The sequence below is a fragment of the Saimiri boliviensis genome, chromosome 16, assembly GCF_048565385.1.
Source record: "Saimiri boliviensis isolate mSaiBol1 chromosome 16, mSaiBol1.pri, whole genome shotgun sequence".
In the NCBI taxonomy this organism is placed as follows: domain Eukaryota; kingdom Metazoa; phylum Chordata; class Mammalia; order Primates; family Cebidae; genus Saimiri; species Saimiri boliviensis.
The window spans coordinates 57,183,423-57,207,155 of record NC_133464.1 but is presented as its reverse complement, the minus strand read 5'-3'; the positions used below and the strand labels follow the sequence as shown (position 1 = coordinate 57,207,155).

Genomic DNA, 23,733 nt, shown 5'->3' with positions numbered 1-23,733 from the left:
GAAAATCAACAGTGGGAGAGAAGCTTAGAACCACAGAAGCTACAGTGCAAGCAGACAACTCAAGGTGATAACAAACAAAACGCAACAGGAGAAGAGAGACAGAGGGAATCCTACGGGGAAATCGGGAAGGCTTTGGGGGAAGTGTGTGATTTGTTGGGTATATAAAGATAGGTATGCTTCAAGTGCTAGAAAGGGGCAGAGGGGAGTGAAGGGAAGGAGTGAGTGTGAGGAAGCCACAACCTGCAGGCAGAAGGGGCTGTTTCTTCTAGAGATTTGTAACCTGGAAGAAGAGTTGTTTTTCCAGAGCTCACAAAGTCTGACCCATTTTCACAGAGACCCTGGGGAGGAGCACCTAGTGCCAGCCAGGTGTAGCCTGAGAAGCGGCCTCAAAGGTTAGCCGGGAAGAAAGGCTGTTGTGGATACCTAGAAAGTCTTTTCTGAAAGGGAGCCATCTGGTGCTTAGTACCAACCATCTTCTTTCTGATTTTCCAGGCTTCTGGGCGCTGGTGGCTGATACACAGTCCCCTTGGGCTTTGTGAGGGTGGAGGGACTGGTGGTGGCTTTCTGGGCTGTAAGAGGCTGCATCTCATGCCTGAGGTCCCAGCCTCTGCACTTCTGCAGAGTATGGTCCCCATGGTGAGCTGATGAGCTGACAGCTGTCTCTTTAGAGGCCCCCCGGGTCTTCCCTGCCTCGGCGTGCATGTCCCCTTGCAGAAAGCATAGAAGGTTTCTAATCCCGGCCAGTCACATCTGGGAAAAACAACCCAAATGTTAATCCATCTGGAGAGAGAACTAATCCATATCTTCTGCTGTCTGTATCTTTTGTTTTTCATCTCTGGATCTTTAAATCTAATTATGAAGCCAGAACGAGCCCCCTGCAAGCCTGTCTCTTACCCTTCAAGCAGCCTTTAAACGTTCCTTTGTGCACGGTCTCCTTATGCTCCTAACAGAGCTCCTTTCATCTGAATGTGGCGCAGCTCTTTAAACAGAGAAACGAAGCCTCACTACACCCCCATGAGGAAAGAAGCAATCATAACTTGCTTTTACCGTGGCTGTGAGATGAAGGAATGGGCGTCCACTTTGTTAAGGAGTCCCAGCTACGGTGGTCTTCTCAAAACGACGAGAGCACTAGCCACAACATTCTGCCCGTGTGTATTTTCCCAGAAGTGGACCCAGGTTCAAGAAGGAACTTTGTATATTTCTTCCTAAGTGGGCTCCTCCTCTTGTGTCCTGTGTTTAAAAAAATGATATCAATCAATCACCCAAGCTTGGATATTTCCACTCTCCGAGGCAGCGAAGACTTACCTGATATTGCAATGGTTGTGACTCTTCTGCCTCTTCTCTCTCTGATACTCTGGGTTACCCTGCTAGCCTGGATTGCTGTCATGGTGTGCCCTCCTCAGTCTCTGTGTTTATTGTACTTTCCTCCTAATCTACCCTTCAGGCTGCTGTCAGAGTAATCTTTGTAAAAGATGAACTTAGTTAAGTCATGCCTTTGCTTAAAATCCTCCTTCTATAGGATAAGATGGAAACTCCGTAGCCTGACATAAAAGCTCCAGGCTCTACCTGTGCAAGCTTACCTGGCACCCGTACCTCTCTGAACTCTCTATAGCCAGCGTTTTGGAATTAGTTCCTGTTTCCTGGAAATGATGCCTCCTCTTGTGGTCCATGCGGTCATCTGACCCTCCTGCCTGTCATCCTACCTGTTGTCAAAATCCAGCTTAAGGGTGGTCTCCACTCTGAACGTCAAATGGAAATGACTGCTGCTCCTTTGTGGTGCTTTGCATTTTCATTGGTTTTCTGTTGGAACACACAATAAGATGATTATACTTTCTCCCTGTTTACGTATTCTCACTTCACTTCTAAATAACCTGTGCATTTCTCCTAGACAAGTGCTGTGTCTTATTCAGCTTGGCCTTGTTGGCAACCCAGTTTAGTGCTCTGCTTTGAAGATAGTAGTCACTCAATAAAGTTTGCTAAGTAAGTAGAATGATCACATCTGTCTGTGGGAAAGAACACTTACAGATAGGGAAATTGAGGCTGAGGATGTTCCTACACTCATACTGTTAATTAAAGTACCGATGCAATGACTGAAACTCAAGTCTTCTGGTTTCTAGGCTACTATACTTCTTTAGATCCTGAAACCAACAACTCTAGGAAGCTGCTTTAGGGAAGAGTTTATATTTATCTACATGTTACAGATGCTGTTAATTTAGATGCCCAATCAATATTTTTGTGGGTTTAGTATAAAGCAGGCACCGTGCTAGACATTGCAATTACAGAAGTATACAGACAAAAAATATTCCTTCTTACAATAAACCTTCTGCTTGGACAAACAGACACAAAACAGATAAAGAAGTAAATAAATGTGAGAAGGGCAGGCAGGGGCCAGATCAGGTATAAACTTGAAAGCCGTCATAAAGTGTCTGGATTTTGTTCTAAAGAATAACCAGAAGCCACTGGTGGCTTTCAAGGAGGGAATTTGATGACTGTGTGGACATGAATTTGGCACAGAGTAGATGAGGGAGACATGAGTTTAAGAGTTACCGTAGTTTCTGGAGAGATATGCTGATGGGGCAGTCGAAGTGAAAGAAGCTAAACTGATTTGTTTTAGAGGTGACCTGCCAGTGCCTGTTGATGGACCGGTTGTGGTTAGCATCCTTGGTCTGGAATAGTCTTAAGACATGGCTGTCATCTGCCTGCCTCTCAGCATCATGCTGATGGCTGAAGAGGTGTTAAGTTGGTATCTTGAGTCATTGAGGGCATCCAGCGTTCGGTCATCGCCAGCTATTTCCATGAACAACCCCACAACACTTTAAGAGTGAACAATGTTATTGAAGCCCTTCTTTGGGATTCAGACTTTTTCTTGTACTCCCAAAGGCAAAGGAGGATGGCAGTAGGGCCCCGGTCCTGGGCCAGTCTGGATCTGAGTATAGCCTTGAGGATCTGACAGTAGGGCCAGTATGGTATAGGAGCATGGGACTTGAAGCTGTACAGTCTCATTTTCAAGCCCTTGTTCCACTATTTGCTAGCAATGTAACTTTGGGAAGAAATTTTTAACCTCTCTGAACCTTAATTATCTTATTTGTAAAATGGGCATCAAAAATACATACCTCACAGAGTTGGTGTGAAAATTAATGACACAAGTAAAGCCCAGGAAGGGGTAAGGGGTCACGAAGAAAACTCGAGGAAAGGCAGGAGTAGTCCTGGCCTCCCCTGGTACCGGCTTGGCCCTGACATAACTGTACACCTGAAAATCAGAGCTGAAAATCGAATTTTCACATTCCTAGATGGGTGCTCACCCAATTTTAGGGAAAACCGTTGTTCCCTCCTTGGTTCTGGCACTTTGAGGAGGTACAGTATGGAGGACAAAGGAATTATTGTAACTAGTCAGTGGTGCACTTTTCTTTGTCCCAGTGAGGATGATAACGGCAGGGTAGATTTCTGACAACATGATGAAGATATCCATCTTCAGCCAGTACTACAACAGCCCCTGGTGTTGATTCTGGATTTGAGGGTAAGGTGGAAGCTACAAGAGGAGCCTCCTGTAAGAATCCTTCTCTTATTGAATTTCCCATAAATGTGTGGTGTTCAGTGGTGAATAGAGAAGGATATCTCTGTGGGCAGATGTTGGCTGCTGTGGCATAAATTTTTCCTGGTGGGTCATTCCCTTGGAGGCTAGGGGGTTCTTCAGACAGGAAACCAAGACTTGTGGGCATTAGGTGGACATGAAAAAGCATTTCCTGGCCTTCTCTGAGCTTTGGCCTATTGAAAATAACTTTGGGGAGTCTGATGCAGGGATCATAAAGCTGATTTACCTTTGACTGATTGGTAGTTGATGCTGGAGTACTAAGGCTAAGTCTTCATTCAGTAAGGAAGAATGGTGTGGTTGATTAGTGATATCTGCCGTGAGCAGCTGAGGGAAGACCGCAGGATGTAGGCTGTGGATTCGTCATGTCTGGTGTGGAGATGCAGGAGGGCCCTCTAGGATGGCAGGGACGAAATGTGCCCTTGTAGGTCCATTTGCATTTAGCTCCTTACTAAATAAAAATGGATAAACGATTACTGTGTAAACCAAATGATCTGGTTGCTTGTTATTTTCTGTTTATTTATCTTTTTTTTTGATTCCTTAGCCATTAGTTTAACTTTCTAAAGACTTTATGGCTGGGTCTCTGCTTTGTCACGTGGGACTGGAGGAGAGCACACGTCTGGGCAAGAGTATTTAAAGGGGAAGTACAAGTCCCTGAGAACAGTGGTGCTGGTGGCGGAACTCGCCCGAAGACCCCAGGAAGAAGGTGAACCTCAGAGTCCACCTGTCTCCTTCCCACATATCAGTTTTGCCTCCATTGTTAACTATAGTCAGGCTGAATTCTAATTCTGTGTAGGAAGCATTTCATTCTTTTTTTAGCTTTACCTTTTTGACAATCTACCTTTTTAAGAGTCTGTCACCCAGGCTGGAATGCAGTGGCAATTATAGCTCACTGCAACGTCGGATTTCTGGGCTCAAGTGATCCTCCTGCCTTGGCCTCCCAAGTGCTAGTATTACAGGCATGAGCCACTGCACCTGGCCCTATTTCGTTAGGAAAAGAAGGCAAAATACATTGAAGGGGATGTAAACCAAGAATAATTAAACTGAGTATTTACCAAGTATTTTTGTGTATTTTATCTCACAACTGCTCTATGTGGTAATTACTGCTGTCACCATCTAGTATTTGATGAAATATGTGTGGAGAGGACCAGAAACAGGCCTGAGGTCTCCAATCTGGCAAAAGGCAGAGTGACACCCCAGACCGACACCTGCTAGTCCCTAGTGTGCATGCTGCTTGACCCTGCCACGCCACCCCTAGAGGAGAGCTTGGGGTTTGTGGTCCTGATGGAGCCTCCTGTCAGAGGATGGGCTCTGAGACAGTTGAAGCCAGGCCGGGATTGCAGCCCAGTTCTGGGCCAGAGAGCTTCACTAGGCCACTGGGGATACAGGAGACGGCTAGGAAGCTATTGTGCTCTTTGAGCCAGGGAAGTGAACAGCTTCCCTGCTGAGTGAGATAGCTGTGAATCGAGGTGCCCACAGCACCTGCCAGACTGCGGAGCGCGCTGGAGACTAAAAGCCTGACTGACATTGTGTTCAAGAGATCCCTCTGGGCCTCCTGTCTGGTCCTCTGTGCTAAAAATGCTTTCAATCACAGGATTTGCTCTACGGCTTTTTTATTAATAAAACTTTCAGAGCACTGCAGGAGGTAGTAGCTATGTGACTTTCACTGAGTTTGAGTGGGAATTGTATACCTCAATCACCAAGCAAGGCAGCCTTGTGTTCTTTCTGTGTATGTGTGTATAGTGGTGCTGGTGGGTGTGGGGTGCTGAGGGGAGGCAGATGTAACTTGATGTTATTGTGAATATTTTGAGAAACTTTTGAATACTCTGTAGTTGTACTGTCTGTACTTTGGGCCTAGTGTTATTGTTCAGTTGACAAAATGCTAACTGCTAATTACAATAAACAAAATATTTTATTTCTCTGGGAAAAAAAAGATGTCTGCTTGAAGCAGACTAAAATACCTACTTGGAATTTTAAAAAATGCCTATGACAGGCACACCCAAGACAATATTTTATCACAGTGACATCTGTATAGCTTGAAAACAAGGAAGCCTCTCTTTACACCTTCTGTCTGAATGTGGTGGCACAGAGATTGAAGGGGTTTTGTGTGTAAAGTTTAAATGGAAGCCTGGCTTTTGTGTGGCTAAATAGCAATGCTAACTCCAGCATTGCTCCCGTCTGGTGTCAGTGTGTAGACAGACGGCTGGGGACTTTTCTATGAGCTAGCAAGAAAGGAGGTGGGATTTGCAGCCTCCCATTTCACAGATAAGGAGGGGACAGAGAGGAGGAGAGAGAGAGAGAGCACAGGCCACCCTGTGGCATGTTAGCTCTGCCACTATTGTGTGGCCTGAGGCATGTTCCCTTACCTCTCTGAGCCTCATAGGCAAAATGAAGAGAATGTTAACTGTTGTGCATAGATAGAAATCATTTAGCACAGCGTTTACATAGGAGTGTTTATGCAGCATTGGCTATTCTTTTTAAGATGTGCTCAATAAATATGGGGTGAATGAATGAAGAATATCTGTTCCAATCACAAGATGCTTCAGGCAGCCTTTTCAATTTTAAGTTACACCAGGAAGAAAGCCTAATGAAGTGCCAGCTTCCCCCAGGAACCTTGTAACTTCTGATTGTCTCCAACAAGGACGGCTCTAATCTTCCTGTTTAACTGTGGGCATCTGTACGCCGCAGCGGCAGCAGCCAGGACGCTCTTACTGGAGCAAGAAGGGCCAACATGGCAGGGCTGGGAAGCGCTGCCCCAGCTACATATAGCTGATGCTTAGGGACCTCTTGCCACGTGCCAGCATTTTATGCATAGAACAGCAACCCCACCACTAGGCACCATTATGATCCCCATTTTACAGATGATTAACCTGGAACAAAGAGGTTCCGCTAGGAAGTCTTCCGAGGTCCCACAGCTTTGTAAGTGACAAAACTGGGATGTGAACTTAGCCCTGTCATTCTGGCTCCAGGATTCCCCCTGGGACCCTGCCCTACTGCCTCCTCAGAGCCTGTAATGCTGAGAGTGCCCTGAATACGATTTGTAAGTTCAGATGCATGTCGGGAACAGGGCATCGGTTCTCTGATCCACAGAAGCCCTGCTGAGAGGTACTCAGAGTAGACAAGCCAAGTAGCCTGGCTGAAATCTCTCCCGCATGCACACGCACCTGTTTATGGGTAGTCTTCAGCATTTCACGGGGCTTAGACAGGCAGGTGAGAAATAGCATAAAGACCACAGGGGAACACTCTGTAACTAAATTAAGGAATTCTGAAGACAGCTGAAGGAATCAGTATCCAAATGTTTTGTGCTTGCTGGAAGGACTCACACAGATTCATCTGATTTTCATCTACCCTTAGACATTATTTAGACTTGCCTATCTGGGCTGATGTTAAAGTCACAGTCCTCCCTAGTGTGTCCCCTTCCCTTAGGAGCTCCCTCTCTGCTTCCGGCGAGGGCAGCTGACAGTCGCAGAGGTGGTAACGGGGAGACAGACTCCAGAATGTGCCTGGGTCTACACCCGCCTACCTTGCCTCTCCAGGGAGTACAGAACTGTGTAAATCAGCCATGAGAAGGGCTTAGCAATGAAGGAAGCTGACACCTGGGTGATTGCTCCATCCCCAGTGGTTTCCAGACCTTTTTGAGCTGGAATCTCTATGTTAAATTAAAATCCTACTGAGACACCCTGTGTGAGGGTCTGGTGGAAACCAGGGGGTCTGGGAGCCCTGCCCCTCTATGGTGATGTAATCCTGGGGGCAGAGAAAAGTGGGCTGAAAGTCCCAGTGGGCAGCTCTCACAGTTTCTCTTTATAACTGAGAAAACCAGCTTGGCTCTGTTCTGTCTCCATTCTTCTCTTCTGGGTGCCTGTAATCCACAGGTTACAAACAGGTATAGCTAGAGCACAGGCAAGATTGAAAGGTACTTCTAAGATGCCAGATTTAACATGCATTCTATTTCAAGCCTTCCTAATAAATGAGGGCCGGTGGTGATGAAAAGTTTTTGAAAAGTAGGATAGTTTAGAGGCTGAGAGTATGAAGTTTGCAGTCAGCCCAGCCACTTACTAGTTGTGTGAGCCTGGGCAAGATTCTTAGTCTTTCTGTGCCTCAGTTTTTGCATCTGTAAAATGGGAATTAGATTATAGCCAAGTATCTTAGTGGGTGGTTGTGAGACTTCAACAGAGCAATATATCTGGTGCCCTAGAACCATTCCTGGCACATGGTAAGTACTCAATAAATCATCTTTTGTCTTCTCCCATAAGCGAATTTCAGGACACACTAAGGTAAGGTATACATGACAGACTTTCTGAAAACCAGCTTTTTTTTTTTTTTTTTTTTTTTTTTGAGTGGGGGAGTGGGGGGAAAGAAGAGCAGGCCAGCATTGGAAGGAAGAGAAAAGGAGTTCTTGAAAGGCAGAAAAGTCACAGAAAAAGGAGCCCACAGTATGTGGAAGACATGGTAGAATACTTGCTACCAGATTTTCAGCAATCTAAGAAATGGGGCTGTATCTGGCATGAAACTAAGGGAAGAAAGACTGGCTGGAATTTTATATAACAGTTTTGCTTATGAACCAGCACTACCTCACCCAACCATTTTACTGTAAGTTGTTTTCTTTCTGTTTCCTTTGGAGCTGGACTCTCTTTTATTAGGTGAGATGCTGAGCTGTTCAGGGCCAGTGGTCCTGCTCCAGGTGCTAGGCTGGAAATGCATCACGTGTTTTGGCCAGGAGACTTCCTGAGGGGTCGAAGAAGGCTGCGGGGTAGAGATGCCAGATTACTAGGGAAATTGCTTGCCTACTAAATATAGTGGATGATTATGTAGTTATTCTGTTGATTTTTTCCTAATCACAGTTTACTGAAGGCCTTAACCTTTAGAATTCTTAACAGCAGGGGTGCTGAAAAAGCTCTCCTGGTATCCTCGCACAACAAACGTCTTCAAATAGTAATTAAGGCAATGTATTGTTACCTTGGTTACACAGAACCATCCCCAGAGCATGACTGCATGATGTCCAGAGCCAGCGATGTCAGGAACTAAGCCAACCTCAGGGGAGCTCAGGCAGGACATGGGTGGGCCTGGGAATCTGAGGGCTAAGGCTGGGCTTACTACTGATATAAGGGAGCCTGGTGAGGGGACCCTGTCTATTAAAATTCCATTTCTATGGAAGCTGAGAACAACAAGATTTGAGTCCAACATGAATGTTAACAAGATCTAGCGTTGAAAATAAAGGAAATGATGGACTTATACATCACAGGGTATAAGTAATCATACATAGGGCAATTATAAGACATCTGTAATACAGGACATCATAGAAATAATCATTATTAAGGGATTGATAATACTGTAAGGAAGATATGATTGCCCGAGACATATTTCTCTCTTGTCCCTCACAATTTTGACTTTTGACAACACTTTGATTCTAGAGTCTGGGGCCAAATCGTTTCATTTGGTGAGGGTGCCTGGTAGCATCGGGAAAAAATGTTGCAGCTGGAAGGATGATTTTGTTGATACTGACTCTGGTGGTTATCCTGGCCTTTGGCTTGCAGAAGGAAAGGCCTAGGGTAAAGATCACTACATTAGTCCAGTTTTGCGTCACTGGAAAGAAATACTTTAGATTGGGTACTTTATAAGAAAAGAGATTTAATTGGCTCACAGTTCTGCAGGCTGTACAGGAAGCATGATGCTGGCATCTGCTCAGCTTCTGGAAAGGCTTCAGGAAGCTTACAATCTTGGTGAAAGGCAAAGGGGGAGTAGCCCTTCATATGGCAAAAGCAGGAGCAAGAGAAGGGTAGGTGCCACACACTTTTAAATGGCTAGATCTCAGGAGAATTCACTATTGCAAAGACAGCACCAAGAGGATGATGCTAAACCATTCATGAGAAACCTACCCCCATGATCTAATTACCAGCCAGCAGGCCCCACCTCCAACATTGGAGATTACATTTCAGCATGAGATCTGGGCAGGGATATACATCCAAACTATGTCAATCATGCGAGTCAGTACTGGATTCCAGAGGAACAAAAGGATAGACAGATTCTGGCTTTCTAGGAAAAGTGGAAAGAAGTCCAAGGGGAATTCATTTCTAACCTCCAACATTTTGAGGGGAGAGCAGGATAATTTGAAAGGAGCTCAAAGCTACTCTGAGGCTCTTCTGAAATCATCCAGTTTGTAATTTCTTAAATTTAACAAGTATTTGTTGAGGTTCCAGGCACTATTTTGAGTTTGAAGGATGGGGAGTAGGGAAATAAGAGTAAAGCAACATATTCTCTGAATATAGTTTAAACCGAATGAGCAGTCTAGTTGATGTGAACATGAAGAACACAGGTAGCAATGGGGAAGTTGGGCTTATCTAGAAATTATCCAGGCTCATGCTCTCAACTTGGAGCACTGGGGTTCAGTACTTCTAAATTCAATTGTGGCCCATGGTCCATGTTGGTGTGTTCACCCATGTCTCAGGAAGGGGCCAGTTGATGGAGAAACTCTTACAAAGCCTCATCTCCCCTACTTTGTATGGGAAATTCTACTCAGGTCCGGGGGACTTTAATTTGTAACAACTTATTGCTTTACAAAACTTGTCTTTCACTTCAGAAAGGCTATCCCTACATACCTCTAGTCATTAGGTTTCCCAAAGCCTTACATCATGGCAATGAGTTTTGGCCATAGCACCTGAAAAAATGAACTTGCCCCATGTTTATTCTTGTCCCTTTGGGGAAAGAGAACTAGAAAAGCGAAGAAGGTCCATCAGAAAGCCAGCTGCCCATTTAGTCCCTCTTCGTGTTTTGAGGAAAGGCAGCCAGTCCAGATAATTAGAGTCAGAGTCCTGATGAAGGATTTGTTCAAAGTTCAGTCACAGTCTGGGATGGAGAACTCTAAATGCCTACTTCCCTTGTTAATAGCTTTGCTGACCTTCTCCAAAGAAAAAGTCATTAGAATGTTGAGTTATGATCTGTTTCTTGTAAAATCTCACCAGTCACCCATTTATAGCCCTGTATTTCAACCAATTCTAATTACCTTCTAGAATATACTTCTCCCAGCCCTTGAAGAATATTGTAAACCCTGATCCATGCAGTCAAGTATGCTTCTTGATTAGAAAGCTGATTGTGACCCGATATACACACACATTTCCACAAGCACCCCCTCCCTTTTCCCAAGAGCCACATAATTATCTATAGGGCTCTCCAGGGCTCCAGAGACCTGGTGTCATTTGTCATTTGGTTACTTAATGTTGGAAGAGGACATTTGAGAATGTTTTGTGTCAGAAAACGAATGAGGAAAAGAAAAATACTCTCGCGTCTCTTTCCATCATTTTCTGCATCTCCCTGGGGAGGTTCTCTCCTTCCCACCCATTACTGAGCATCGTCTGAAGTTGGTGGCCATCTTCTTCCTTCACCTCTGGAGAGTGAGATGGATCAGATCAGAGTCCATGGGGGAACTTGAGACATGGGGTTCTTGCATCATTTTTGCTTTGTTCCTGCAAAATAGTCACAGATTTAAAAAGCTCTTTGTTGCCTTGTGAAGTCAAGAGCTCTTTGATACATCTTGAACTTGGCTGTGTCTAGTGGATTTCCCTCTGCTAACCCTCTGTTATATATTAGTCTCTATCACTTGAGACAATTCAAGTGACTCAAAGATTTTTGGAGATCTCTGGGTTTTTCTTTTTTTTAAATGGTTTGAATAGGACTAAAATCACTAGCAGTGCTGAGAGGCAACATTTTTATAGACCTTCTAAATCTCTCCACTGCCGAGAAGAAATTAAAAAAAAAAGGCAGCAGCATTTCTCTTGTCTCTTTATTTCTAATCACTTTTTCCTTCTAACGGGACTGGAGCACCATGAGAAATGTTGCTCTTTTACGGCAAGGACTCATTTGCCCATAACGAACACTGAGTACAAAAGCAAATTAAAAAAAAAACAACCCTATGCTTAGAGAGACCATTAGGAACGATTTGACATTTATTGAACAACAGATGGCGATTAAAAACATAAAAGCTAGATTGCCTTGCTAGAAACAAAGGGTAGTTCTACTGAAGAAGTCTAACGTTTCAATTAAAATACCTCTCAATGTCAATTAAATCATATGAAGATAAGTCTGAAAATGGTTTCTAGCTGCACTATAATCAATAGTGCAGTTAAAATCCTCATCAAGAAGCACCCAAGTTTTTAGTTTGACAGTTTGCTAAAAGATTAGCCAGAGCTTCAAGAAACCATTTCCTTTAGTATAGGGTTCAAAAGGTAAACATTTAACCAGGAGTGCTTCATATGTATTAAACAGATTTATTTCCACGATGAGAAGAAAGCCTCACTGCCTTTGCTTTGTTTCAGATCTCATGCACTTTTCAGTATGGATTAGGCTTTAGTGAGGGGTGGAAAAATAACCCCATTATTTCCACAGCAAAGATCTCGTTTTAAGGATGCTCATATTCTTTTGAGAAGCAGTGAGTTGGAGTGAGAGCAGTGATTTGGTAGTGAGACAGATCTTGGGTTGAATCTCAGCCTGGTCACTTTTAGCTAGTGTCTTGAATGATCAGAATCTGTTTTCCCATTTGTAAAATTCCTACACAATATTACTTTTCTTGGGTTGCCTGGTACCTTCTGGGGATTCAGTGAATGAGCCCTAGCTTTAGCTCTCAGTTGGCTGAACCTTGTGACACAATCTAGTCTAGGCAGATCTTACTAAACGTGAGCTCAGTGGATACCAGTTCCGCTACATGTTTTATGCCAAACGGTTACTGTGTGTTTTAGCTTGAAATGTGTCCCTTTCCAAATTCATATGTTGAAATCCTAGTGCCTAGTACTTGCAAATGTGATTTTATTTGGAAACAGGGTTGTTGCAGGTGCAATTAGTCAAGTTAAGATGAGGTCATACTGGAGTAGGGAAGGCTCCTAATCTAGTATGAGTGGTGTCCTCATTATGAAAGAAATGTGGAGATAGACACACACACAAGGAGAACACCATGTGAACATGAGGCAGAGATCAGAGGTATCTGCAAGCCAAGGAAGGCCGAAGATTGCCAGCAAACTCCCAGAAGCTGGGGAAGGCAGGAAAACAGATTCTCCCTCACAGCCCTCAGAAGGAACCAACAACCCTCCTGACACCTTGATCTTGGTCTTCCGGCCTCCAAAGCTGGGAGACAATAAATTTCTGTTGTTTAAACCACCCTGTTTGGGGTACTTTGTTACAGCGGCCGTAGCAAACTAATACATGATGTCAAATACACTTGGTAAAAATTGGTACAGCACCCTGCTTTTGAAGATCCATAATAAAACACTTTACCAAATGCAAGTCTCTGAGAAATTTTACTAATAAGAATTATCTCCATCTTTATTCAGTGTTTCCCAAACATTTGACCATGGAAGACTTTTCTCCCCTGAATAAATACTGATTTGCTTACTTTGGGAAAAAAATACTCTGGAATGTTTTACCTTTAAGCCTACCTCCACCTTAGCCCCCAGGAGTTCTGCTTCAGCTCTGGCTCCCTCGCCAGCCACAACAGCCACTGAACCATGTGCTCAGCATCATTGCAGAGTGAGTGGGGATCCTTGTCCTTTGCCCTCTTTGTCGGCAACCTTCCCTGGTGCGTTTTCCCCCTTTCCCCATCTCTGCTGTCCAGGTGTGAGGTGTTGCTTGAGAAAGCCACGAAACCCAGTCAGGTTCCACGGTAGTGCAGTGTAGTGCTTTTTGAGCTGAGTCTCCATTGCTGCAGCTGCTGCTGAGTCCTGATATTTTTGTGTTTCTCAATTCATCATTTGGCGTGTGGCCTACTGTGAGCCAGTTCTTGCGCTAGTGATTCGGTAGGTAGGCGAGGAGGAGCAGGCACTGAGGCATCCCTTCTTTCAACTGTCGATGGCCTAGCAGAGGAGTGAACCTAATAGTGTGAGAGAAAATCATGAACAAAAACACTTTCGTGTTGAAACAGAAAAGGGAATCAAGGGCGAACAAGAGTTTGCCAGCCAGACAAGGGTAGGAGATTGTATTTCAGGCAGAAGAAATAGCAGGTGTATTCAGAATATTTCAAGTCCTGGTCAGATGTGAGGTTACAAGTTTGGGGAGAAAAGGACGTGAAGCTAGGAAGGAGACAGGGATATAAGCACTACAGGCTAAAGGACTAGCTGTTTATCTGGGAGGGAATGGGGAGTCATTGATCACTGCATAGATAGACTGATGAGATTTTCATTCGCGAAAGGTCACGATGGGATAAGTGACATTAATTTTCCTTGTCTTTTTTGGTGTGTTCAAAATTGTCATTCAACTTTTGTTTTAGAAAATGTTATATACTTGTTGCATAATTATATTTTTATTAAAAAGGTTTAAAAAAATCAGACATATATGGAGAAATTTCTGGCTTTTCTTATTACTCTCCCCATCAACTTACATTCCCTCCCAATAGGTATGGTTTATTGTTCAGTCCCTCATTTATCTTTCTGTGCATCTGTGGGTATGTATACATGGACACCCACACAAAAGTGCTTGCATATACACGCATATACATGCATTTGTATACACACATTGTGATTCAAATTTGTTAATTAAAAAACACAAATACAATCATGCTGTGTCTTTGGTGACTTGTATTTTTCGCAATAACAATGTTCTGGGAGTCTATGTGTGGGTATCTTATTCTTTATAAAGGTTTCATAGTATTCCATAGAATGAATGAAACAGTTTATTTTAGCCACTCCCTCTTTAGAGAAAAGTGTTGTTACAAGAATCACTTCAAAGATATTTTGTTCACACATTTTTGTGCCCATATACAAATATTTCTTTAAGATTTCTAGAAATATATTGTTTGATCAAAGAGTATAGAATTTAAAATCCTGAAAAATGTAGTCAAAAATGACTTTGACTACATTTGACTACAAAAATGTAGTCAAAAATAGCCTCAGTGATTTACTCTTGTACTTGTTTTGCAAAGAATGAAATTATCAATATTTTAAATTTCTTTGAATTTGCTGGGCTTAGATTTTAAAAATATTCATTGTCCTTATTTTTGAATGAGGTTGAGAATCTTCTTCTGTGAGCACTGCCTGTTTGTATTTATTATTGTAAGTTGCCAGTTCTTTTCCCTTCTCTATTTTAAAAATTGAGACTTTCATATTTATCTTATTAATGTATAGAAGTTTATTATATAATTGGAATGGTAAATTGTCATTTTAATAATTAATATTTAATAATTTCTTTCAATATAACACTTCTCTTTTGACTTTATTTTGACTTTTACTGTAAGGAAATTTAAAATTTATATAAAGTACATCTGACAGTTTCTTTTATGATTTCTTGGTATTGCCTCATGCTTAGGAAAGAATTTCCTACACTAGAATAATTTCAAAATTATATTTTTCCTTTATTGCTTTTATAGCTTCTAGAACATCAAAGAGTTTGTTTTTGCACACAGTGCAATATTGGAAGCTAAGTTGGTTTTTTTTTTCAAAAGCCTAACCAATGGCTCAACACTATTTATTGAATAATAAACTCTTATAACCAGAAAAATGTATTTCAAAGAGATAATCTCAATTTAGTGTCACTGTACAAACTGGACTGGAAGGGATCAGGGAGAACAGCTGGGGGAGGGACGGGAATACCACCTTCCTTGTTAAAGCACACCCCGGGGTTTGTTACTAAAAAGAAAGCTCTCGGATCAGGAAAGCTAGCAGCCTGAACAAAGGGACTGGCTTTGGCAGCAGTAAAGGTGACTTAGTAAACAGGCTGTAAAATTGAAAGAGCTTTAGGAATAGAATAAATAAGGGTTTGTAACTGATCGAGAGACAGGAAGGAGTCCTGTGTGATTCCGAGGTTTCCAACATTGGTAAGAAGTACGAAGGAATTTCCTGGACGAGAGAGTAGGTTGAACACACTGAAATATGCTTCCCAACCTAAATTCATAGAAATCATAGGCAAGACATTTAAAACATTAAAAAAAGTCACACTTCAAAGCAAGAAGGGAGTTCTCCAATGCTAAAATCAAAAGGGGAACGCAAAGTAGTGAGTAGGAGACAAAATCACCTTGCCCAAGGGCGTCCTGACATCAACATAGGCATCAGCAGCTATGTTTTCAACATCATCACGGGGACAAAGTTCAGTTTATAAACTCTGGGTCAGGGTAGACTCAGAAATTGGATTCCTCGTGTGAGGTTTTGGGTTGTAAATGTGTTTCCCCACTCCCCGCTTTTTTTTTACAGGGAGGAAAAAAAAAAAAAACCCACTGTCCATTAGACAGAAGTTATAGCTTGAAGCAAGCTTCTGCCTCAGACGAGGGTTGGAAATAATCTTACCAGGGCTGGGGCACAGTTCCAGGACCGTGTCTTGCACATGTTTGGGGCCCAAACGTATGCTGCCTGTGTGATACAAGGACTCTGAGGCAATAAACTAACTTAAAAACTGGTCTGGGTCTGGTTAAGCTTTGGCTGCTCTGCTTTGGCAGAGCAACTGTAAAATTGGCCAATTGGAAGACTAAGAAGTAGAATAATTAGAGCTAGATAGATACATACCAGAATTCCACATCTAGACAATAGTGCAAATGCATAATAGCAATTATAATGAGAAATCCTAAAAGCCAATAAAGAGAAAAATAAAGAGGGTCACTATAATCTCACAATAAGAGTGGTGGCATACTTCTCCTCAGCAGCAATAGTTATCCTAAGGTAGTGGGTGTATTTTCAAAGTTTTGAGGGAAAATATTTGGGTTGCTAGAAATTTATAATGAATCAACTTAACATTTATTTATCTATTCTTCTTTTCAGATGATCACCCAGCCTGGAGGGCAGTGGTATGATCTCAGCTCACTGCAAACTCTGCCTCCCAGGTTCAAGCGATTTTCCTGCCTCAGCCTCCTGAGTAGCTGGAATTACAGGCACCTGCCACCACACCCAGCTGATTTTTGTATTTTTAGTAGAGAGGGGGTTTCACCATGTTGGCCAGACTGGTCTCGAACTCCTGACCTCAGGTAACCCCACCCCACCCCCGCCTCGGCCTCTCAAAGTTCTGGGATTAAAGGCATGAGCCACCACGCCTGGCTGACTCAACCTAGCATTTAAGACTGAGGATATTTTGCGCTTCCTGGAAATATATCATGTGCTGTTTTACTGATTTGAAACATTAAATAGAAGAGTGAAGGTAAGATAAAAATATTTTAGGCCTACTAGAATGTAAAAAATGTACTGCCCACAGTAATATTAATGGATTGCTGTTATCAAAAACAATTATGAAACGATAAACTTTAGTTTGAATAAGAAAGTATTCTGAGGGAAAAAGTGAGGTGCAAAAAGCAAAGAGAATCAATGGTGGTAAATCTAAATTGACATTAAAATAAGTGAGAATAATAGTAATATTGCTCTTAAGATGCTTCAAATAAGATGAAACCAAAATATCAAAATGAACAAACAAAAAACCCACCATAGCACAGTAACAGAGGAGTTAGGTGAGGGACTTCTGAAGCGGGTTTAAGTACGCAAAAGTCCTAATTTAATTTGGAAGAAATAGTTATATGTACCAACTGTCCCTCTGAAGGAAAAAATTCAAATTTCTCCCTTTCTCTCTTTCTGTCTCTCTCTCTCTCTATATATAGTGTGTGTGTACACATATATACATATATAAGAAAAATTAGTTATCATTATTAAAGGACCAAATATAGGCTGTATAACTTTAAATGGGTGAAGGAAAATAAAGGAAATGAAAAAAATGTGATTAATTAACAGAAACCAGGAGAAGAAAATAAATGAAGCATAGCAAATAGAAAACACCAGCGATGATGGCAGAAATGAGTTCTAACAATATGAACAATGAGGCTGACTCTACATATTGGCATTGGTTCTATTGTGTATGATGAATTCAGGCCAAGCAGACAATGACATAGTCCTGGAGATTCTGCTGTGTGGGGAGGAGGAGGGAGATAAATGCGTCCTAAATTAGTCTACAACTGAAGGGAATAATTTATCCTGCCTGGTCAGGGGAGAGGATTTTTTTTTCTTCCTCCTGCTAGAAGCTTGTAGCTCCTTTGGCTCTGTCAGCCTCCTTGCAGCCATGAGGGTACCTAGGCTTGGGTGAAGCCGAGAAGGGCACAGTAGGGAAGTGGAAACTTTTAGGTTCTTGAGGGCATCACTGAGTCACTGATCATATTGCACCTGGAACCTGTCCTACCTCTGGACTACTGGTTATGAAGGTAACGCATTTCCTTATTGTTAAAGTGGTATCAGTTGAGATTGTTTATTGTCTGAAGCGGAAACATTTTAATTGTTACATTGGGTATTTTAGCAATCAAAACAAAAACAGAGATTTAGCTTACTTATTAAAAGGCAGAATCTTAGGAGTTAAAAAAAGAACAAATAACCAAACAAACAACAGTAACAAAAAAACTAAGCAGCAGTTTACCAATGTATGAATGTATGGTTTAGAAGAAATGTCTCTGAAATAAAAGAATATGGAAAGATTAAAATTAAGTGGAGGCAAAAAGATGTACCGGGCAATTATGAACCAAAAAGAAAGCTAGCATAGCAATATAAATGCCAGACCAAACAGAATTTAAGATGAATAAACCTAGAGAATGCACAGAGAAAAAATTCATACAAATACAAGGAACAATCCACAAAGAACATGAACCTAAGTAGCCCCAAATTAAAACAAAATTGAGAGTTGCATGGAGAAATTGACAAACTGTAATAAAATGAAAATAATATAGAACAAAATGCTATTTACATAATTAATAAAACTAAAACATACTAAGAAAAAAATCATAATAAAAATATGTAAGGTCCCTGTCATGGGCAAAGACTTCATGACTAAAACACCAAAAGCAATGTCAACAAAAGCCAAAGTTGACAAATGGGATCTAATTAAACTAAAGAGCTCCTGCACAGCAAAAGAAACTATCATCAGAGTGAACAGGCAGTCTACAACATGGGAGAAAATTTTTGAAATCTATCCATCTGACAAAGGGCTAATATCCAGAATCTACAAAGAACTTAAATAAATTTTACAAAACTAAACCAACCCCGTTACAAAGCGGGTGAAAGATATGAACAGACACTTCTCAAAGAAGACATCTATGCAGCCAACAAACCTATAAAGAAAAGCTCATTCTCACTGGTCATTAGATAAATGCAAATCAAAACCACAATAAGATACCATCTCACGCCAGTTAGAATGGTTATCATTAAAAAAGTCCAGAAACAGCAGATGCTGGAGAGGATGTGGAGAAACCGGAATGCTTTTACACTGTTGGTGGGAGTGTAAATTAGTTCAACCATTATGGAAGACAGTGTGGCGATTCTTCAAGGACCTAGAACTAGAAATGCCATTTGACCCAGCAATCCCATTACTGGGTATATTCCGAAGGATTATAAATCATTCTACTATAAAGTCGCATTCACATGTACATTTATTGCAGCACTGTTTACAATAGCAAAGACTTGGAACCAACCCAAGTGCCCATCAATGATGGACTGGATAAAGAAAATGTGGCACATATGCACCATGGAATACTATGCAGCCATACAAAGGGATGAATTCATGTCCTTTGCAGGGACATGGATGAAGATGGAAACCATCATTCTCAGCAAACTAACCCAAGAACAGAAAACCAAATGCCACATGTTTGCACTCATAAGTGGCAGCTGAACAATGAGAACACATGGACACAGGGAGGGGAACATCATACACCAAGGCTTGTTGGGGGGTGAGGGCTAGGAGAGAGGTAGCATTAGGAGAAATACCTAATGTAGATGATGGGTTGATGGGTGCAGCAAACCACCATGGCACATGTATACTTATGGAACAAACCTGCACGTTCTGCACATGTATCTTAGAACTTAAAGTATAATAATAAAATTAAATGAAAAAATTCAAACAGAGGAAATAATATCTAAGATCTTAATGGAGAAAATTATCAAATATTACTGATGGACATAAAAGAAGATGTGAATAAATTAGAGATATATTCATGGATGGCAAGACTAGACATTAAAGATGAAAAATTTCCCCCAATTTTTTTTATAAATGCAACTCATTCCCAATCCCCATCAAAATCTCAATAGAATGTTTTGCATATCTTGTAAAGTGTTCTTAAAATTCATATGAATAAAAAAGGATGCAAGATAAGCCAAGACAGTTTTGAAAAAGAAGAATAATAAGCGGGTATCCACTTTGCCAGGCAGTTACTACAAAGCTATTATATCGCAAACAACATGTGGCTGTTAGAGGAATTTATAGGTAAATCAGGAGAATAGCACAGAGACCCCAGAAACCGACTTAGGCATGGCACTTGGTTTGTTACCAAAATGACATGAAAATCAGTGTGGTGGTTGGGGGAAAGAGATCCTATAAAATACATGGTGTTGAAACAAATTACTTTCTGAAAGGAAAACAAATAGAAAGTAGATTTTTTACTTCACACCATACACAAATTTCAGCCAAAAATGTGAAAAATGGAACTCTAAATCTACTAGGGAAAATAGCTTAAAAATACATAGGAATAATGGGAACTTAAGGAATTCTTTAAAATGATTTTAAAAAGCATAATTAATTAAGTAAATAATAGAAAAATTTGACTCCATCAAAGCAAAAATATTCCATAAACGAGGATTAAAGACAAGTGATGGACCAGAAGATATTTTCCGCTTACATGATAAAGAATCAGTATCTAGAATAATAAAAATCCCTACAAATGACTTAAAAAAGACAAATAGAAAAGAGAAAAAGATTTCAAAAGATATAGAAGACAAATCCTAGTAGAGATATGAATGAACAATAAATATAAGAAATGCAAAAAATTAGTCATTTCATTAGTTATTCATAAAATGACATCTAAAACAGGGAACAGCATTTTCCTTTCTATCTGTTAAAAAATAAAGTAAAACAATGTCCAGTATTAGTGCGCATGTGGAAAAAGATATGTAATAAGGCATTGAAAGGAAAAACATACTGTTCATTCAAGCTGCTACTTCATTATTTTTTTCTTCTGCTTATTTTGTTCACCCCTGTGTACTGGCTCTGGCACTGGATATAGCTGATGGGCAGATTGTATGATATGATTTTTTGAATGAATGAATGAATGAATGAATGAATCCTTCCAAAGAAACCAGGTATCCTCTTTCCCTCCTTGACACCCACCTCATTTTGTTTATATCTTTTTATGGGTCCTACCTTATTTTGCCTCTACGGAGTCATTTGTTAATGTGTCTACTTGTCTTACTTTACCCTTCATTCTCATTATTCTAAAATTTTTGAAGGCTGAGACTATTTAATATCTGATTTTTCTATAATTCAAAGCATGCTACCTTGGATATAAAGGGTGCTCAATAAGTACTTGTTAAATGTAATTCAAGTAAAAATTATGTAATCTTTACTAGAAAAATGTGCTGGCCATGAGACCATTGTTTACCAGTGAACCTCCAGGAATGTTCATGTATCAATTTAGTTGACTTTGTTGCCTATGAATAAAAAACGTATTTTTATACCAGCCATATATTTTAAACTTTGGAGGAGAAAAAGCATCATTGGATTTATTTACTTATTTTAGGAAAAATTGTGCTTAGAGCAAATGAGAATTAAGGTCACAATCTAGACATCCTGAAAATGTACTAGAATTTCCTTAAAATTGGATTTCCCTTTCCTCCGACCACCGATGGTCTCTTGACTTTTTGATTACTAAAGACAACAGGATCAAGGAGTGACTTTGGAGCTCCTGGAAAGTGAGTTTTGATTTAATTATGTCTCACTGTATGAACTGCAAATTGATTCACATTGGTAGAAAGAGAGAGGCAGAAAAACAGTAATTCTGCTCCATTTTCTCTGCCCTTTTCCTCCTCACATCTCTACCTTCATCTCTGCCTCTCCTTTCCACCTAGCTATTCGTACTGCTTTTCACCCTTCTCAGACAGTTCAGTTATAACTTACTGCCATTGATTAAAAGTCTCTATCTTACGCCTGTATCTGTTTTGGCTTTTCCTTATCAGCACGCAATTTATCTTTCTCAGGGATGAAAAAAGAGGCCATTTGGTGTAGTAAAGACATGTATGCTATAAAATACCTCAGAAAAAAGCTATCATTATTTAACGAGTGTACTCTGGTGGTTTAGGAAATAAAATACCTAGACAAGAGGAAAATTTAGCAACCCAGGATGCCTGGGCATCACTGGGCAGAAATAATTGCTAATTAGTATCCTACTAGCTTGGGAGCATTAATTTGCTTTGGGGAATCTGCTTTCTACACCCAAAGTGTATTTTGCTCATTTTAGCTTGCTATATGGGATGAGAGAAGAATGACAATTACTAAAATAGTTTCATCTCAGTAATTCAACCTAATGAAGACTTGTCATTTGAATGATTATTCAGTAGCTGGTTCTTGTTTTTCTGCCAAGTTTTCAGAAAAACAAACTCAGATATTCCTCACTTGTGAAAAAACATAGCCCTTCCTTTAAAATAATTGAGATAATTTTATTCACAGATACAGGAATACTTACAAAAGAATTGTCATCCTATGTGGCTATGTAAGCAGAGAGAAAAGGAAAGAAGATATTTTTTGAAACATTTAATTTTTATTTCAGAACATACCAAGCAATAATATACAATAAAATGCTTCAAATTGATATCTTTAATTTTCTCCTGGAAAGAAAATTTGTCATCTATTTTATGATTTATTGAAGCTAAAGGCATATGTGAGAACAAGTTTTATGATTAATTAAATGAAATTACTTGTGCATAATACTCGTAATGATATTATCTTAGAATTAAAATTCACTTGAATAAGATTGATGACATTTTCAATCAGCAGATTAATTAAACTCTTTTGTTAATTACACATAAGTCAATATGTTTGGATTATATATCAATCAATATACTGAAGCAACATCCACTTACTTTGCTCTGGAAAACTGCTTTGCTGATATTTTTCCAGTAGCTTTATTTTAGAAGTTGGATTTCTTTTATTTTCTTTATATCTGGGGTCTCAATAGTTGGCCAATTTAGATGTGAAAATAATTATTACAAGTATATGTGTGTATATATATATATATATATATATATAGAGAGAGAGAGAGAGAGAGAGAGAGAGAGAGAGTGTATGTGTGTGTGTGTGTGTGTGTTCTGTTTTTCATCATTGCTAAAGTCTTTCTTGGATTCTGATAATTCCTTCAATGATTATTCTTGCAACCAAATTTCAACATTGCCATGCTCAGATTTTTTTGTTAGAACAATGATGGAACTGGAACTGATGAAGTCTGCAGCTACACTGCCAGGCCTGATGCCTGTCTGATTTGAACTGTTATCGGCTGTTCTGCTTCCTACTTGCAAGCAGGGAAATGGCTAAAATGAAATCTTTTATTGTGTTTAACATTCTGATCGATTGTTAGTTTTTTAGATATCTTACCCTTCCTTTGACAATTTATTCCGCCCCCCCTCCCCCGCCAAATCCCATTTCTAGAGATTTAATTCCTAATGACTTCGTATTTGCCATTGTAGATAGATGCTGGGGGAAAAGTGAATAGTGCTTTTTTGACACAAAGCCACAGAAAGAGAAATTTTCTTATGCCTTGGTATGCATTTGAGTGATAAGGCCCTAGACTGCTAACTTCTTGTTTTGAATGCCTCTATGCAGTGCAATAAAACCAAATGGTGTGGTTGGACAGTCAATCCAGAGCCTCTCCTCCTCCGTCAATTTCTGAGCATTTATTTTCTATATTTTTATTCACTGGGCCAAATTCTCCTTTCAGTCTGGCAAGAGTTTACATGCTACAAATAGCTACCCTTGAATGAGTGGGAGTTTTCTAGGCTCTCATCAGAGAATCCAGTTTTGGGCTGTCATTTAGCTCCTGTTGAAGCCTGGCTGAGACAACTGATATTTGAGAAGTGCAGTTTATAGGTGGGTAGTTTCTCGTCTATGTGTGCTGAGCTGTATTCATGATCACCAGAAACATCGACATGTAGAGCTCATTAGCTTAGCCTTTCCCAGTAAAAATTCTTTCATGAATCATGTTTTAGTGTTAGGTCTTTATATATTTTTTAAAAAATCCATTAATACCAGAAACAGTGAAGTGAAGAATATTTCTGTAGCTTCTGTAAAAACTGCTTAAAGATACTGCCCATTATGCTGTTCAGTGTTCCTTGTGCAAGAACTCATGTGATCAATTCCTTTAAAAATTTATTCGGGAAAAAGTTTGTCTTTATCAA

At 40.4% G+C, this 23,733-nt stretch overlaps 1 protein-coding gene across 3 annotated transcripts in view; it reads left to right on the top strand.

Annotated features, from left to right (window-relative positions):
- The window catches only part of OLFM4 (olfactomedin 4), a 737,268-nt gene that overhangs the window by 40,053 nt on the left and 673,482 nt on the right, over positions 1–23,733 (top strand). For all 3 annotated transcript variants that reach the window (XM_074387646.1, XM_074387647.1, XM_003927191.4), the window contains exon 8: positions 16,315–16,687. The gene's annotated coding sequence lies outside the window, so the exon portion shown is untranslated. The remainder of the gene's footprint in view (positions 1–16,314; positions 16,688–23,733) is intronic.